At 42.2% G+C, this 17,311-nt stretch overlaps 1 long non-coding RNA gene and 1 other non-coding gene across 3 annotated transcripts in view; both read left to right on the top strand.

Moving 5' to 3' along the window:
• LOC138189136 (uncharacterized) overlaps window positions 1-17,311 on the top strand; it is a 230,225-nt gene that overhangs the window by 22,032 nt on the left and 190,882 nt on the right. The window contains exon 5 of one of the 2 annotated variants that reach the window (XR_011175925.1): window positions 643-784. The exons of the other annotated variant lie outside the window; for it this stretch is intronic. This is a non-coding gene — a long non-coding RNA (uncharacterized LOC138189136). Of the gene's footprint in view, window positions 1-642; window positions 785-17,311 lie in introns of those variants that run through there. 2 annotated transcript variants of the gene reach the window in all.
• Window positions 1,631-1,749, top strand: LOC138189193 (5S ribosomal RNA). Its single transcript, XR_011175956.1, has one exon. It is a non-coding gene; the product is annotated as a 5S ribosomal RNA (ribosomal RNA).

The raw sequence follows: 17,311 nt of genomic DNA, 5'->3' as shown, positions 1-17,311 counted from the left end.
ACTAATACTATATTATCTATTTATTGTAATTTCTCACCATTTATTTCAAGCAGATACATCGACAATACCCCATTTAGTACAGAAAACATTGTTTAAATGAATATTAATTATGAACCATTATTAAACATGCATTACTATTACCAACAAAAAAGTTCAACAAGACTACAGTTTTCAAATGAAATATGTACACATATCTTCAATGCTTTTATATTTGACGCATATATTGGAAAGTAAGTTTGTTTTTAGTTTTTTCTTAATTCATTAAAAAATTGTGTGACTATTAACACTACCTATAATATACGTAAATAGCGTCATATTTAAAATATTAACCATGATTAAAAATTTTCAGTGTTATTAAATTTTTTATTGAGCAAGCTAAATTATAATCTAATTATAGAGTTTACAAAGGATTTTAAAAATGAAAAAATATTTATTTTATATAACATTTATTAGACATTAGTTAGATACAAAGTAAGAATAATATAATCATAATAATCATATATGTAAGACAAAAGTTGATCTCTATGATCATTAACATGGTGTTGCTTCCTCACACCCTCCTGCTACTCGCTTCGAAGCAGAACATACAGCAACTAGATATTACGGAAGCAGATCCAACACCAAACTATACAATACGTATAGAACACTAATCATGAAAACACCAACACCTTTGGCAGCCGAAGTTATTCACAAGTAACTAACCAACCGCCACCCTTAACATCAACATAGCCAAATCCATCAGGAACACGCTCAAGCAGTCACCGTTACAATACAAACTAATGGCAATTACTTTCAGATGTCAGCAATATATGCACCACTGCGAACAGGCACTACATTGACAGAAATTATAGAAGCAGCATGGGCAACTACTACTTATGAATCAAATAACAGGCAAACAAAAATAATTCCACAAGACATTCTTGACAAAATCAGAGAAAAAAGGAAAGCGAAAGCAAAATGGCAAAAACATAGAACACGTGAAAGCAAAAAAACATGTAAACAAACTTGCAATGAAATAGAAAGTAAAATAAAAGATCATAATAATAACGAATTCTCAAAATTCATAGATTCACTCTCTGCGTACGAGAATGCCAACTATATTCTATGGAAAGCCACGAACAAAATGAAGAAGTTAATAAAACTAATCCCAGTAATCAGAAAAGCAGACAACACGTGAGCCAGAAGCAACGGAAAGGAGGCTGAAGAATTTTCCAATCATCTTTGTTGAAGTTATCTGTTCGAGGCACGTGTGATGAATGTGTAACAGAAATATATTTGAGTATAAGTGTAACTGTAAGTATAAGTATAAATATAAGTATAAGAACAGGGTATACTAAAGCAGATCCACACTCTGGCAGCGTTACATTATAACAGGGGCTTCGAAGCCATGACTTTATGGGTATTTATATAATTACGAAAACTGGCCCGTCTATATATACTCGTCTGCACCATCTGTGCATGGCATATTCCTAGAAAAGGCTATGAGGCTGGGAGGCCAATCAAATTTATTTAGAGCTAAACAATATTCAATGCCTTCGAGGATTGAGAAAAGTAAGCACTAGAGAAGATGTAGTTTTTCTAGAAGTGAGCATCGCTACAGCAAAAGCAAGTAACAAAACCATTTATTTCAGCCAACGCTCAAACCGCGTTGAGTGCACTCGTTCTCGTCCGATCACGAAAGTTAAGCAACGCTGGGCACGGATAGTACTTAGATGGGTGACCGCTTGGGAACTCCGTGTGGTGTTGGCTTTTTTATTTTTCCAATCTTTTTTACTTTCCTTAACAATATATTTTCAATAATCTATAATTGAAGCGTCGAAAAAAATTAATGGTTTAGTATTACACTATTACCATACATTATATCATTCTTATTTTTACACTCTTTTATATGTTTCTAAATGTTCTTTCTTTTGTACATCAAAAGCTGTCGAGGTTTATCTCGGAATAGAGAGTGAAAATGCGTGGATGAATGTAGAATAGAAATATATTTAAGTAAGCATAAGTACAAGTACAGTGTATGCTAATCCAGATTCGCACGTTGGCAGCGTTATTTTACTGTGGAGGTTCGAAGCCATGTGCCTGTGTGTATTTATACAATTACGAGAAACTGGCCTGTTTACACTACACTGCACCATCAGTGCATAGCATGTTTCTAAAAAAGGCTGTGAGGCTCATATTCAAATTAATTTAGAGCTAAATACTCAATAGCTTCGAGGTCTAAGAAAACTAAATGCTAGAGAAGATGTAGTTTTCCTAGAAGTGAGTATTACTTCAACACCCTCCCTGAAACTCGAAATCTTTACAATTACTTTTTAATATCATTTTTGTATTTTTGTATTTGTTATCAATATCATTACTGTATCATTTTGTATTTGTAGCTTTATTTATGTAGTATATTTCACCTTTGTTTCTTTAATTGGCGTTATTTGTTGTTGCATCTTGGCACTTTTACCATGCGACAGTGTTCGTTAACGTTTTAACCTCCTAAATTCACTATTTATCGCACTTGCACTGGAGCACAGTTACTCGCGCCTGTTTACCTCGACTGCTCGGGCAGAATTGTCATTACAATGCAGTTGTCTATATTCTTACAAACATCAAGGCCCGTTTTCTATTCTGTACGATAATTTTCATTTTTAACGTGTCGAACATTTTCTTCTACATCATATTTCAAAATTCCTTAACGATCACCTTTTACAAATTGACGGCTAGTACCCGATTTTGGATCATGTGTTGTATATACATGGAACATAACGGTAAGGAACAAAGAAAGCATTTGAAATACAACAAGATATTAAAATTAGAGATTAATTACACCCTCGTAGCGGTGCCTGGATCCGCTTGGACTAATTTGCAAACGGTGGAAGTTGTATATGTTAGAGCGATAAGAAGCCTAACGTATCTCTGAGCGACAGATGTAACGTCAGTATTCAATTTAATCTCAGAATGTCATGTTCGAACGAAGTCCATCTCCAATGCAGCTAATCGAAGTATGCATCTAAGCGAAACTTTCGGGGTTATTTTCATGTTCGGTATCATTTTGATAAAAAGAATCAAGACAATCAACTAAAACAACGTTTTGTCGATGAAATAAAAGATTTAGGTGTTACGTTCTATTTAGGTGTCAACGAGAAGGTAGCGTTAATTGACGTTTAATGCAACAAGCAAAATCACAACTCAACCAACACACGTTACAAAACCACCACCAATATTTGTCGAGGAGCAAATAATAGACCCGCTTATTGATAGATTAAGCAACATAGCTGGGAAGGAAAATTACACAATGAAACAAGTAAAACTGGAACAGGTAAAAATCCAAACAAACTCCCCAGAGAGCTATAGGAAAGTGATAAATGAACTAAAGAAAAGCAATGCTATATACCACACGTACCAGCTCAAAACGGAAAGGAGCTACAAAGTAGTTATAAGAGGATTACATCCTAAAACTAACACAGAAAAATTAAGCGGCGAACTAACCAAAATTGGCCACAAAACAAGATCAATCAATAATATGACCAGGTATGACACCAAACAACCACTACCATTATTCCTAATTGAACTAGAACCGGGAACCAACAATAAAGCAACATACGAAGTCAAAAGAATCCTAAACACAATAGTAACAGTGTAACCGCCACGCTACAAAAAAGAAATACCTCAATGCATGCGGTGCCAACAATACGGACACACAAAAAAATATTGCAATAGAAGCCCGGTATGTGTTAAATGTGCAAAAAACCATTTAACAATACACTGCCCATACACAGGGAAAATTGAGGAAGTTAGATGTTACAATTGTAACGGAAACCACCCAGCCAGCTATAAAGGATGTGAAATCAGGAAACAACTACAACGTAAACTGTTTCCACCACTTCGCAATAGATCAGTTGATAACTATCAACAACAACAAAATACAACGGAAAACATAGCAACATTGAAAACTCAAAATGAAATAAAATCTACAATCAGAAACACAGACATCCAAGTAAACCGAAGTTACGCGCAAGTAACACAAAATATCAGACAAGAAACGCCCATTAACAATCAGGGTCAAACCAACAACACCGAGGACACTACAGAAATCAAAGAACTACTAAAACAATCAATTAAAAATACTGATATACTTACAAAAATGATAATCGAACAAAACGCAACCCTCAGACAGCAAACGGAACAAATAACACATATGCTACAACTACTCACAAACATGCTGAGCAAAAAATAAGAAATAAAAATGGACACGCTTAAAATAACAGCCTGGAACTCTAACGGCCTACGACAAAGGGCTCTAGAAACCAAAACATACCTGTACAGTGACAACATAGATATACTACTCGTATCAGAAACGCACTTCACTACAAAAAGCTATTTAAAAATTTCGTACTACACCATTTATGATACCAAGCATCCCTCAGGAAAAGCACACGGAGGGACCGCAGTAATAATAAAAAGCGACATTAATCATCACTTACACAGCCAAGTCAGTAAGGAACATATACAAGCAACCACCGTTACTGTACAAACTAGCAGCAACCATTTTCAGTTGTCAGCAGTATGAGTACCACCGCAACACAAAATTACATCACAAATGTGGGAAGAGTACTTTCAACACCTAGGTGACAAGTATATCGCAGCTGGCAACTACAACTCAAAGCACACGCTATGGGGATTAAGAATCACTACACCACGAGGTAGAACCTTGGAAAACTACATTAGAAACAATAACCTCAATATATTATCCACGGGAAGACCGACATAATGGCCGACAGACCTGAGCAAAATACCTGACCCATTCGATTTTGCAGTTACAAAGGGACTAAACGCAAATAAACTAAATATAGCACCCAGCCTCGAGCTCAGCTCGACACATATGCACCCATAATAATTTCATACAGAAACAAACCAATACTTTATAACAATTCAGAGACACTATGCAATAAAACCACCAATTGGCAAAAATTTAAAGAAATAATTGAGAGCAAAATCAACTGCAACATCCATTGCAAACACCTGAACACATCGAAGAAGCAGTAACAACACTTACAGAAACTATTCAGGAAGCAGCATGGGCAACCACCACACCTGAATCAACAAATAGAAAAACAAAAATAATTCCGCCAGACATCCTCGAAAAAATCAGAGAAAAAAGAAAAGCGAAAGAAAGCGGCAAAAACATAGATCAAAAGAAAACAAAAAAACACCTAAATAATCTTGCAAAGGAAATAAAAAACAAAATAAAAGAATACAACAACAACGAGTTCACAAAATTCATAGAGTCACTATCCGCACACGAGAACACCAACTACTCCCTATGGAAAACAATAAAAAAAAATAAAGAAGCCAATAAAACTGGTCCCAGCAATCAGAAAAGCAGATAACACTTGGGCAAGAAGCAATGAAGAACAAGCGGAAGAATTTGCCAACCACCTAAGCAACACATTCGCACCACGTAATATCAATAACAGCAACCTCGATTGTCATACCGACGAGGATGCAGTAACCACTAGTACCTCAACAGACAAACACTACATCATACCTAAAACAACAGAACAAGAAATTAGAAACATAATCGAGAAAACAAAAAACAATAAAGCACCAGTAATCGGCCTAATCAATGGTAAAATCTTAAAAAACCTTCCTCCAAAAGTGATACGACTAATCACAATAATTTACAATGCAATATTAAGAATCCAATACTATCCTAAACTATGGAAACTAGCACAGATCATAATGTTACCTAAACCAGGCAAAGACCCACACCAAACAGCATCTTACGGACCAATTTCACTACTTCCCGTGTTTTCTAAAATACTAGAAAAAATAATTTAGGCCCGCTTAGAACCAATAATAGAGAAAGAAAAATTAATACCAGATCACCAATTTGGATTCAGAAACAAACACTCCACGATAGAGCAAACGCACAGACTCACTAACAAAGTAATAGCAGCACTAGAAAGCAAAGAATATTGTACAGCACTCTTTATGGACATTGAGAAGGCATTCGATAAAATAAACCACGAAAGCCTTCTACAAACAATCCGGAAGCAATTTCCGAAACAAATATACCATTTATTAAAATCGTACTTAAGCAGCAGAACCTTCATAGTAAAAATTAAAGATTCATGCTCTGAAGTTAAATATATCAAGGCAGGGGTTCCGCAAGGAAGCGTCCTAGGACCAATGCTATACACATTATACACGGCCAACATACCAACAACTAGCAATAGCAAAATACTGACATTCGCGGACGACACAGCTGTACTAGTCAGGCACACTAACCCAGAAACAGCAGTCAAATTAATACAAGAACATATCACAAAAATAGAAAAGTGGCTGCAAGATAAACAAATTAAAGCAAACCCCAATAAATGCAACCATATTACATTCACACTGCGAAAACAGATACCACCAAACATCTTTCTTAACAGCACGCACATAATACAAACAAAGCAAGTCAAATACTTAGGACTCCACCTAGATACACGATTTACATGGAAACAACATATTAAATCAATAATATACAAAATACAGACAGCAAGGAGACAAATGCAATGGTTAACAAGTCGAAAATCCAAACTAAGCATAGAAAACAAACTAAAAATATACAAAACAATTATAAAACCAGTCTGGATGTACGGAATACCACTATGGGGAACAGCAGCAATGAGCCATATAAACAAAATAGAGACAATACAAGCTAAAATTCTTAGAACAATAGTGAACGCTCCATGGTACGTTAGAAACGAGGGCATTGGTATAACGTTATAACGTATTAGGATATATAGCATTACGTTATATAGTATTACGTTATATAGCATTACGTTATACAGAATTGTAGGATTACGTTATGACGTATTACGTTAAATAGTATTATGCTATATACTATAACGTTATATAGTATTACGTTATACAGCATACACCGAACCGGGGTCCCAATAGGAGCAAGGTGGTTCCTATCCAGAACCTCCGACAGCATTCTTCCCTTTCTGTCCGTCTTACTGCCATGCCTTCGATTTAGCATTGAAGTCACCCGCAATGATCGTTTCTTTGCATCTCCTTGCAGCTGTCTTAATGGATATGTCAAGCTTCTCCACGTACTCGTCGAAAATGTTTAGTCCAACATTGAGCGAGCAGTAACCGCTCCCGCCGTACACTTCCCCTATCCTGATCCCGACATACCCCTCCTCTTCGATCAGCGTATCTTCGCTGGAGTGGAGGCCATTAAATCTGCTTGCCCAGATAGATGCATCCCCCTTCGTATCGTTGTACCAAAGGGGAGCTATCTGTTCGGTTCAGATATGATGACTACACCGACGCCCCGCTCCCCGGGCCAGCTGCTGCGTCAGGTCCTGGGCATGCCTGCTCCTATTTAAATTTATCTGAACTACCTCCAGGTTACTCTACCTCTAGCTGCCTTTTCTGTACTATTTTCGTGAGCGTAGGGCACGCTAGAGACTCCGTGACAAGATTAATCTGAAACGCGAACCCCATACTGCACAGTGTGCACTTCGGATCGTTTCCGTAGTTTGATATTGTGTGCCCTATCTCGCCACACTTCCGGCAGCGCTCCTAGCCATGACTGTACGAACACCTATTCGCCATGTGTCCCATCTCATGGCATCTATAGTATCTGATTATTTTAGGCAAAACCCGCATAGTGGCGACAGTAAGGCCTGTGTATCAGCCGGTTCTGTCTTCGTATTTTCATTCCGCGCGTCGTCGTCGCCAGCCGCACCGTCGCTGATGCGGAGGCGGCAGAGATCGGCCATTGACGAGGCGACGGCGGAGGTGGCAACCGTGCGCTGTTGAACCTCAATGCTAGACGCTTTCGCCCCACGCGAGGCCAATCTCAATCGCCTCACGAACGCGCCTTTCATGTTTCTGGAGAAGGAGGCGATCCTTTCGACCTCCTCCATCTTCCTCATAATATCAGCAACGATATCCACAGTCGTGTAGCAGACCCTCGCCCGCGACAACTCCGCCACCGACTCCAGCGGCTCAAGACCGGTAGTGGAGGCGGCGGCGGCCACCGCGGAGGCCTCGGTGCCGGTGTTGGTGTTGGTTTCCGCCACGCTCCCTGCACCCCCCCCTCTTCCAAAATCCAAATCCCCTGCGGTCGCGTTTCCCCGTAGCACTCAGGGCGACGCCCTGGCCGCGACCGTCGGCGGCGAAGGCGGTGTTGTCTACGGACCCGGTAATTTTCCGATATGTTCGCTTGCCGAGCACGCTCGCAACAGCCGAAGAGAAAGAACACGACGGCATTTTGTCGTCGGACTTCGCCCTCCCGCCGCCGCCGCGCCGTAACGGCAGCCCGCCCCACGAAGATCCGGGGCCGCTGATAGCTACATCAAGTCCCTCTGATCTTCCTCCAGACCCCACTGGTTGCACGTCTTCTTCTTCATCAGACGCATGAACACGTCCGGGGGCCTGGTGGTCCACCCCTGGATGGCCACGGTTGCTCGATGACAACGCAGCAGAACCTGCTCTACAACCCGCGGCTGCGCCGGTACTGAGGTGTGCCTCCCCTGCACCGTAAACGTTACTACCTGTTTTCTTCATGTCCATATTAGTAATGAATTGTTGGTGCTCAGTCGTTGACAGAAATTCCAGTCCCTGTGCGACTCTCTTTCACACAACACACCGGGCCGATCAGGCGCAGGGTGACAGGGAGCCTCACGAGAAGGTGAAGTGAGTGGTCTTGGCATTTATGGGCCCACCAACTTCTCCGAAATTCTTCGCATCGGATCGGCAAACTGACGGTTGCCAAATGTACTGAGCAGCCACCACCCAGCTGTAGGAGCATATCAGATCTATCGGAGTTTCCCAAGGCGTGGTCCTACGCCATGAGAACCCACACCCGCGTCGTGCTCCCCAAACTAACACCAACCTTTTTTTTTACGTGGAGAAATCCTCATAAACACTCTGCCGCTGCCGAAATAATCGGCAAAACCAGAGTAGTGTCTGACTCTTACCGGCTAAAACTCCACGATGGCCTTCCTACTCGAGTCAGGGGTTCCCCGGGGACCTGGATCGAATTGTCTTTCCGTTGCACCCCCCTCTCGCGTTCTCTTATTAGAGTCGATCCCAAAAGTCCGCATAACTTTTAAATCTGGAGCTAGGGGGCATTGCCCCTAGCGCCATCCCCCCTACTAGTCACGTTCCGTTGGTCCTGGGCCGCTTGACCGCCATCCTTCTTCGTCGCGTTACCCTACAAAGGTGAGAGCTCTTCCCCCTTTCCCTCTTTGCCCGCTCCTTTACGAGCATAATCTGCTCGCAAAAGAGATGGGCGGCCTCGAAATCCTGTGGCTCGTGCAGCATCGCTTCCACAACGGCTGAAGGGGCCAAGCACTTGTCACAGGTGAAATTCGAGCAGCCTTATGATAAACCAAAATTCCGAGCGCCTTATCACGTGTGACCGTCCGGTCACCATCCGTTCTCAGCCGCCTGGGTGGCATTCGGTCACTCTAGCCGTTCTCCGAAATATATGACAAGTACAAGCAAAGCCTTCTCCCACTCCGTCGAATAAAACAATATAAATGCACCCTTCATCATCATCCAGTCAGTCTGTAACAATTCTCAACTAGCCCAAGTATTAAAAGTGTATTATCGCGAATCAAAAATCTTACTGTACAAATTGAGTGAAAAAATAAAAGAAATCGATCTCCTATTCGGAAATTGACAAGTTTTTTGTTTTAACTTAATTTTTACGCTACATTTTTGGCGATCCTGCCAGGATCCATTCGCTTCAGTGTAAACGAAATCACGATTTCGGCGTACGCGCATCATTGAAGATCGAAGGATCAGCGAACCACCGCGAATCTTTGCTACTACGAAGCCCTGCAGCAACTTTCAACGTTCCACTACGGTGAAACTAGACGAGAGGACTACGGTCAGCGCAGAGCAAGCCTACGAATAAGATTCGGAATCTAAGAAAAAAAAAACCAGAGAGAAACATCCCAGAGACTCCTCAACGGTCATAACTACCACGGTAAGCTAGAAATCTGGATTCATTTTTTCATTACCGTGTGAGAAAACCAAGTTTCTCAAGCGTTTCGAGTTCAAATAGCTACGATAGTTCAATAAGCCCAATTAGAATCATGTCTACATCACGAAAGGACAAAGTCGAAACTATTGAAACCGTTTCTACAAAAGGAGCTACGGATAATTCGATTCTTGCCAGACTCGACATGATACAAAAACAAATCGAACTTCTCACGCGACGTATGGAAGAGACACAACGGACAGCCGACAGTGAGAATAGGAAGCGTACAGCGGAGATAGAACTATTAGCCAAAAATATCTCCAAAATAAAAATAGGACGCGACGCTACTACAGAACTAGGCTCCCTTATCACCATGGACGAATCTGTTGCCGCGAGAGATAGAACTTCCCCACCGTGCGTTCCAATTCCAACAGAGGCAGACAACCATCCCTCTTACGAAGATCGTCTACCACAATTCACCCCTCCGAGCTTACGGGCCAAAGACGCGATAGCATGCATTCCACAATTAAACGGCGAAGACGATATCGGAGTAGAAGAGTTCATACGCGAAGTACGTGAATTACGAGCCATGTGTAGCGAACCCACGCTATTACTAAAAATGATCAAAATCGGAAAAGTCACGGGTAGAGCCGCAATGGCCATCCGCAATATACCAATCAACGAATACGGACACCTGTACGATGCTCTACGACGAAACGTAGCCACCCAAGACTCCGTTAGAGAACAACAAGACCAGCTACGCGAAACGAGACAGCGTCACGACGAAAGTGTGCAAAATTATATCATCAGATTCCGCAGAGCGCTCAATAAGCTACAATATAGTATAACGAACGAATACTGTGACGAAATTACTAGACGAGCTATGAACGACAGGATTTTAAGAGACTCCGTAACCGATTTTATTCGAGGTCTGAAAACCGAAATAGGACAATTACTACTCGCCAATCCACCATACAATATCCTTGAAGCCGAGAAAAAAGCCACCGACATAGAGCGATTCTTCAGGGAAGATCGAAACCGACGACCAAAACCGACGGAACGATTACGACTCCCTGAACAGCGACGACTAACAACTAATAATCCCAACCTAATCATTAAAAAACCAACTCCAACACCTAATCCAATGCCAAGAAGCTTTCGGCAAATTGAACAAATGCCACTTGCCCAAAGGACTCAATTAAAATGCTTCAAATGCAATCGGATCGGACATGTCTCTAGTCAATGCAGAAATTTTCAAACGCCCAGCCAATTTCCGAGACCACCAGCAATCCACAATCTCGAGACACACAAGGAAGAAACAGAGGAAACAATAGACCAGACTTGCGAATTAACGCCACAACAGGAAGTCTCCCCACAGTACTTTTACGATCCGACGGACGGCGACATAAATTCCTCGTTGACAGCGGAGCAGGAATTAACATACTTAAACGAAGATGCGTATTACGACCTGAAATAACAAAAGAACGAAAATTCTCGATGGGACACTCTAAATTTAAAACTAACGAACACGCCTTGGTAAAACTATTCGGCAAAACCCTAGAATTCTTTATAGTAGAAGACAACTTTCCAATTATAGAAGACGGCATACTCGGTTTACCAGCTCTATCTAAATTCAAATTTGAACTTTCAAATCAACAATTGAAACTTGACAATAATATTCTTTTATTGCAACAGGAAAACGACGTACCTCCAAAACAAGCAGTGTCAAAAACAGTCTACCTGGAAGGAAAACCGACAACGATATGCTTTATCAATGGTGGTGAGTGCCCAGCCAAAGTGACCAATTTTATCGAAAATTCAAACACGTACGATCAAGTCTCCACATTTAAAGATTTAGTTAGACTTTCGCATATAGAAAAAACTCTCCGCGAACCAATCGAAAAGATATTGCTGTTTTACCTTGACGTATTCAATCTAGAGACCGACTTGTTACCATGCACTAACCTTGCTAAGCACACAATAACGTTAAAAGAAAATAAAATCATTAACACGAAATCTTACCGACCGCCTGAATGCCACAAAGAAGAAATCAAACGACAAATGGACGAAATGCTACAAAAGAACATCATAGAACCATCTGATTCTCCTTACAATTCACCAGTCTGGGTAGTACCAAAAAAGGCAGACGCCTCAGGGAAACAGAAATGGCGAATTGTAATAGACTTCAGAAAAATAAACGAGCTAACTGACCAAGACGCATATCCATTACCTGACATAGACGACATACTATCCCAATTAGGCAACGCAAAATTCTTCTCAGCCCTCGATTTATCCTCCGGATTCCACCAAATCCCAATGGATACAGACTCTAAGAAATACACAGCATTCTCCACACCACAAGGACACTATCATTACAATAGAATGCCATTCGGTTTAAAGAATGCACCAGCAACATTTCAACGCATGATGGATACCGCGCTAAGAGGACTCATAAATAAACATTGCTTCGTATATTTAGACGACATTATAATATTCGGACAATCGATTGAAGAGCACAATAGCAACCTCGCGATAGTATTGCAACGCTTACGCGAACTCGGACTCAAAATACAGCCGGACAAATGCGAATTTCTCAAACCAGAGTTAGAATATCTCGGACATATAGTAACCGCCGAAGGCGTAAAACCAAATCCCAAAAAATTAGAAGCCGTTAGCAATTTCAAACAGCCACGTAATCCCACAGACATCAAATCTTTCCTAGGACTAGCAGGTTATTACCGTAAGTTCATCAGAAATTTTTCCAAAATCGCGAAACCATTGACCGAACTTACAAAAAAGGAGACACCATTTCATTGGACAGATAAAACCCAGGAAGCATTCCAGACATTAAAAGACAAACTCTGTTCATCACCCGTACTAAAATTCCCAGACTTTGCAAAACAATTCACGTTAACGACTGACGCCAGTAACGAAGGTATAGGTGCGATCTTATCACAGGACGGACATCCATGTTGTTATATCTCGCGAACTCTAAACCCACCGGAACGAAATTATTCCACTACAGAAAAAGAACTTTTAGCAATAGTATGGGCCGTAAAACGCCTCCGACAATATCTGTTAGGGCGGAAATTCCTCATCCGAACCGATCACCAAGCGCTAAAATGGCTACAGAACTGCAAAGACCCCTCATCACGCTTGATGAGATGGCGATTAAAATTAGAAGAATATGAATACGACATAGAATATACGAAAGGAAAAGATAATACTGCAGCCGACGCATTATCTAGAATACATGTTCTGACCAGACAACGCGAAAATTTGAACATAGAACTCGATAAAAAGTATCACGATTGGGAAAAATCTACCGACGCGTTACCCAAAGTTCTCAAAATGACTCCGAACCATAAATCTTTCTATCAATTATCCAAAACAGAGTTAGGAAATTACGACAGAATCGAATGGTTAACTAAATTAAACGAAATTATTCATACAAACGAGAAGATAGGCATAGGCGACGACAGTTTCACAGAAACCGAGAAGAACGCGATCAAACGAATTTTATTATTCCTGAACGACACCGTAAAAGAATTAAATTTTGCATGGGAACCAATCAAAACATATAGCGACGAAGAAATAGACGAATTATTAAAAGAAAATCACGATTTAGTAGGACACCCCGGTATACAAAAGACATACGACCGCATTCATAAACGGCACAGAATACCAGATTTGATGAAACGCATACAACAACATATAGAATCATGCGACCCCTGTCAAATAACCAAAACTACACGTATAAGACCGCGCGAAGAACCTTGTATCACCGACACACCCCTTGAACCAAACGATAAAATTGCTATGGACTTATTAGGCCCATTGAAAAAGACGAAGAAAGGCAACCAGTACATTCTATCCATACACGATGAACTGACAAAATACTTAATACTCGTGCCACTAAAAACTCAGCAAACAGAAACAATTTGGAACGCACTCTTGAATCATTACATCTACATCTTTTCTGCTCCAAAAAAGATATTAACTGACCGCGGACAGAATTTTATATCTAGTTTGATGCAACAGTACGAAGACGCGTTCAAAATCAAACATATCAAAACGACATCCTTCCACCCACAAAGTAACGGATCCTTAGAACGAACACACGCAGTAGTAACGGACATGTTAAAATCGATACAGCGAAATTCGGATGAAGAATGGGACGATCAACTTAACTTTGTATGCCTTGCATATAACACGATGATACACGACTCCACTGGTTACACGCCATTCGAACTTACATTCGGACACCAAGCCAATCTTCCCTCCACAATATCCAAGAATCCTCAACGCACATACGCAGACGAAGTCACGTTCCGCAAAAAAGAATGGGACTCTAGACTCCGACACGCCCGCGAAACATTGATCAAAAGCAAACAGCGATATCAGCGCGATCAAAAACGTAAAATTATAAAACCCCAATCAGTTTTCAAAGAAGGAGACTCCGTTTTAATACATAACGATCATAAAAGGCATAAACTTGATGTGGAATGGTTAGGACCATACACGATTGATAAAGTATGTACACCATACTATCTGATTCAAGACAAAAAGATACACGGTAATCGCTTAAAACCTTATTTTCCAGGTCGACGCTCCTCTTTGCCGGAATAGTATCCGCGCAAATAAATATTACACCATTAGAAGGAAACTCTGTATTCGTAGAAAACATAGGAAAAGGATATTTGTACAGCGATACTGCCAATATTATAGTAGGATTAGACACTAGCGACATATACGAGCAGATAAACACAATAGAATCATATACGTTTACAATAGACTCGCGTACAATCAGCAAAGAATACGCTGAAGGGTTAGACGGATTACAAAATCGTATCAATAACCTAAAACAACTCGCAAAACACTTGAAAGCGTTAACACATACCCGAAACACACGAGGTTTACTCAACATCATAGGTTCCGTATCGAAAAGTCTGTTCGGAACTCTCGACGATGACGATCTTACGCTCATAAACGAGAATATGGACAAACTATTCGATGACAATAATAAAATCAAGACCATAATAGCTAATCAAACAGCACTTATTAGAAAAATTCTAAACTCAGAAAACCTAAACCACTTAGAAAAATCACATAACGATATATTAAAACAACAACGGCAGGCAAATATCGATAGACTTATGCTTAAGATGATCATGAAACTCGACACCGCGATGCAAACTTTACACTTCCAATTGGATGAAATACTTAACGTCATGATATTAGGGAAACAGGGAATAATCAGTCCACAAATACTCGACTCCGATGAATTTATAAAAAATTACGCCAAGGCAATAGGTAGCCACAATGCGACAACACCACCGGTACCAAGCACCCTGGCCACGACACCCAACATCTATATTCCAACCAACACATACGACCTAGAGGATGAGGAGGAACCAGCCGTAATTTTCAAGCCACGTCAAGTCCGATTCCACAAAAGTCTTCTGAAGAAAACTTGAGGGACCAAGTTCGATCTAAGAAGGGGGGAATGTCACAGGTGAAATTCGAGCAGCCTTATGATAAACCAAAATTCCGAGCGCCTTATCACGTGTGACCGTCCGGTCACCATCCGTTCTCAGCCGCCTGGGTGGCATTCGGTCACTCTAGCCGTTCTCCGAAATATATGACAAGTACAAGCAAAGCCTTCTCCCACTCCGTCGAATAAAACAATATAAATGCACCCTTCATCATCATCCAGTCAGTCTGTAACAATTCTCAACTAGCCCAAGTATTAAAAGTGTATTATCGCGAATCAAAAATCTTACTGTACAAATTGAGTGAAAAAATAAAAGAAATCGATCTCCTATTCGGAAATTGACAAGTTTTTTGTTTTAACTTAATTTTTACGCTACACACTCGCTTATGGCGCGACGCAGGGTGTAGCGGGGCAGCTCCCACGCCGGACATAATTCCAGGGTGTGCTGTGCCGTGTCCCTGCCCTCCCCGCAGTGGTGACAGGTATCTGTCTCCTCGCGTCCGATCTTCTCTAGGTACTCCCCAAACACCCACCTGTCGTCGAGGTAGACGCGGATCAGCCGAACAAGGTATTCTCAGTCTTTGGTTACGGGTGCTTTCCTCGGCGTCGATATATCGCCACACAGTACCCGGGCAGCCCTAGGGCCATAGGGGTTGAGGTTATGCCCAAACAGCGCGCAAGGCACCCAGTGCCATGCTACCTCAATTAGCTAAGGCTGCAGGGAATATCGCTCGTCTCAGGTCGAACGGGGCACATTTTAAGCCCTCCCGTCTCTCCAGGACGGTTCCGGAGCAGGTGGGACGCTGCTCACCCGCCGAAGGCAATTCGGGGCGAGCCAATACACCTTAAATCTTGCCAGCATCTTGGCCATCAACCACTGCCACCATGAGTCCAAACCCATAATACCGGGCTTTCACTCGACTCTCGTGGTACCATCCTAAGTTATTGGTGGGACTACCGTGTGGATGTACGGCCACGTCACTGCCGGCCGGCGACCTGCTAACCGTGCTCGGCAGTTCCAGATGGGATTCACGTAAGTGAGGGCCTCAAGGTACAAAGTATCCGGGAACTTATCCCGACGGTCTCATCTTTGGCATCAGGATCGTGGGTGCCCTACTACCCATGGCCACGTAGAGAGAGTGTAACCGTACTTAAACGCCTTACACTCCCGGCGACCTTCCCTGCGGTGTACATGGAGGACTCACGTAAGCGGGACGCTAGTCCCGACGGTAATCCCTGCCTGCGGGAACGTGGGTTTGCCAGCCCCCATAGACTTACATAAGCAAGTCCTCCCTGCGGGAGCCGAACAAGGTAGCTGGGAACCTTGAAGTGTTCCAGGACCGCCACTATCTTGCTCCATGGCATGGTCTTGAACGCGTTGACGATGTCCAGAAACGCCGCCAGCGCCACACCGTCCCGAGAAACCATTTCTTCCGTAAGTGCCCGTACGCGCCTGACCGCGTCGATCGTCGAGCGTCCCTTCCGTAAGCCATATTGGCTGTCGTGCCAATGGTTGAGGCGGAGGCACACGGCGGGGGCACGCGTCCGCGGGGGTTCCGGACTCCGCGCTACTGCCGTCTCCCGATAAAAGGAAGAAAAGGGGCGCGAGGCGCGGGACGGATGCCGACACCGACACCGACGCCGAGGCTGCCAGCGTGGTCGCAGCCGCCTCAACCATCCGCAGCGGTGCCGACAAGCAAGTAACCGTGAAGGACGCGGAACCGACCCACGATCAGGAAGAGGAGGACGTTGCATACCTACGAAGGAGGGTGCGCTTTCTGGAGAGAGAGGTCAGTCGTCTCCAAGAGACGGTAGAACGACTGACCAAGGAATGC

The sequence above is a fragment of the Bombus flavifrons genome, chromosome 18 (genome assembly GCF_040668555.2).
Source record: "Bombus flavifrons isolate JBK064 chromosome 18, iyBomFlav1_principal, whole genome shotgun sequence".
NCBI classification, from domain to species: domain Eukaryota; kingdom Metazoa; phylum Arthropoda; class Insecta; order Hymenoptera; family Apidae; genus Bombus; species Bombus flavifrons.
The sequence above is the reverse complement of the archived record's forward strand: the minus strand, read 5'-3'. Positions and strand labels throughout refer to the sequence as shown.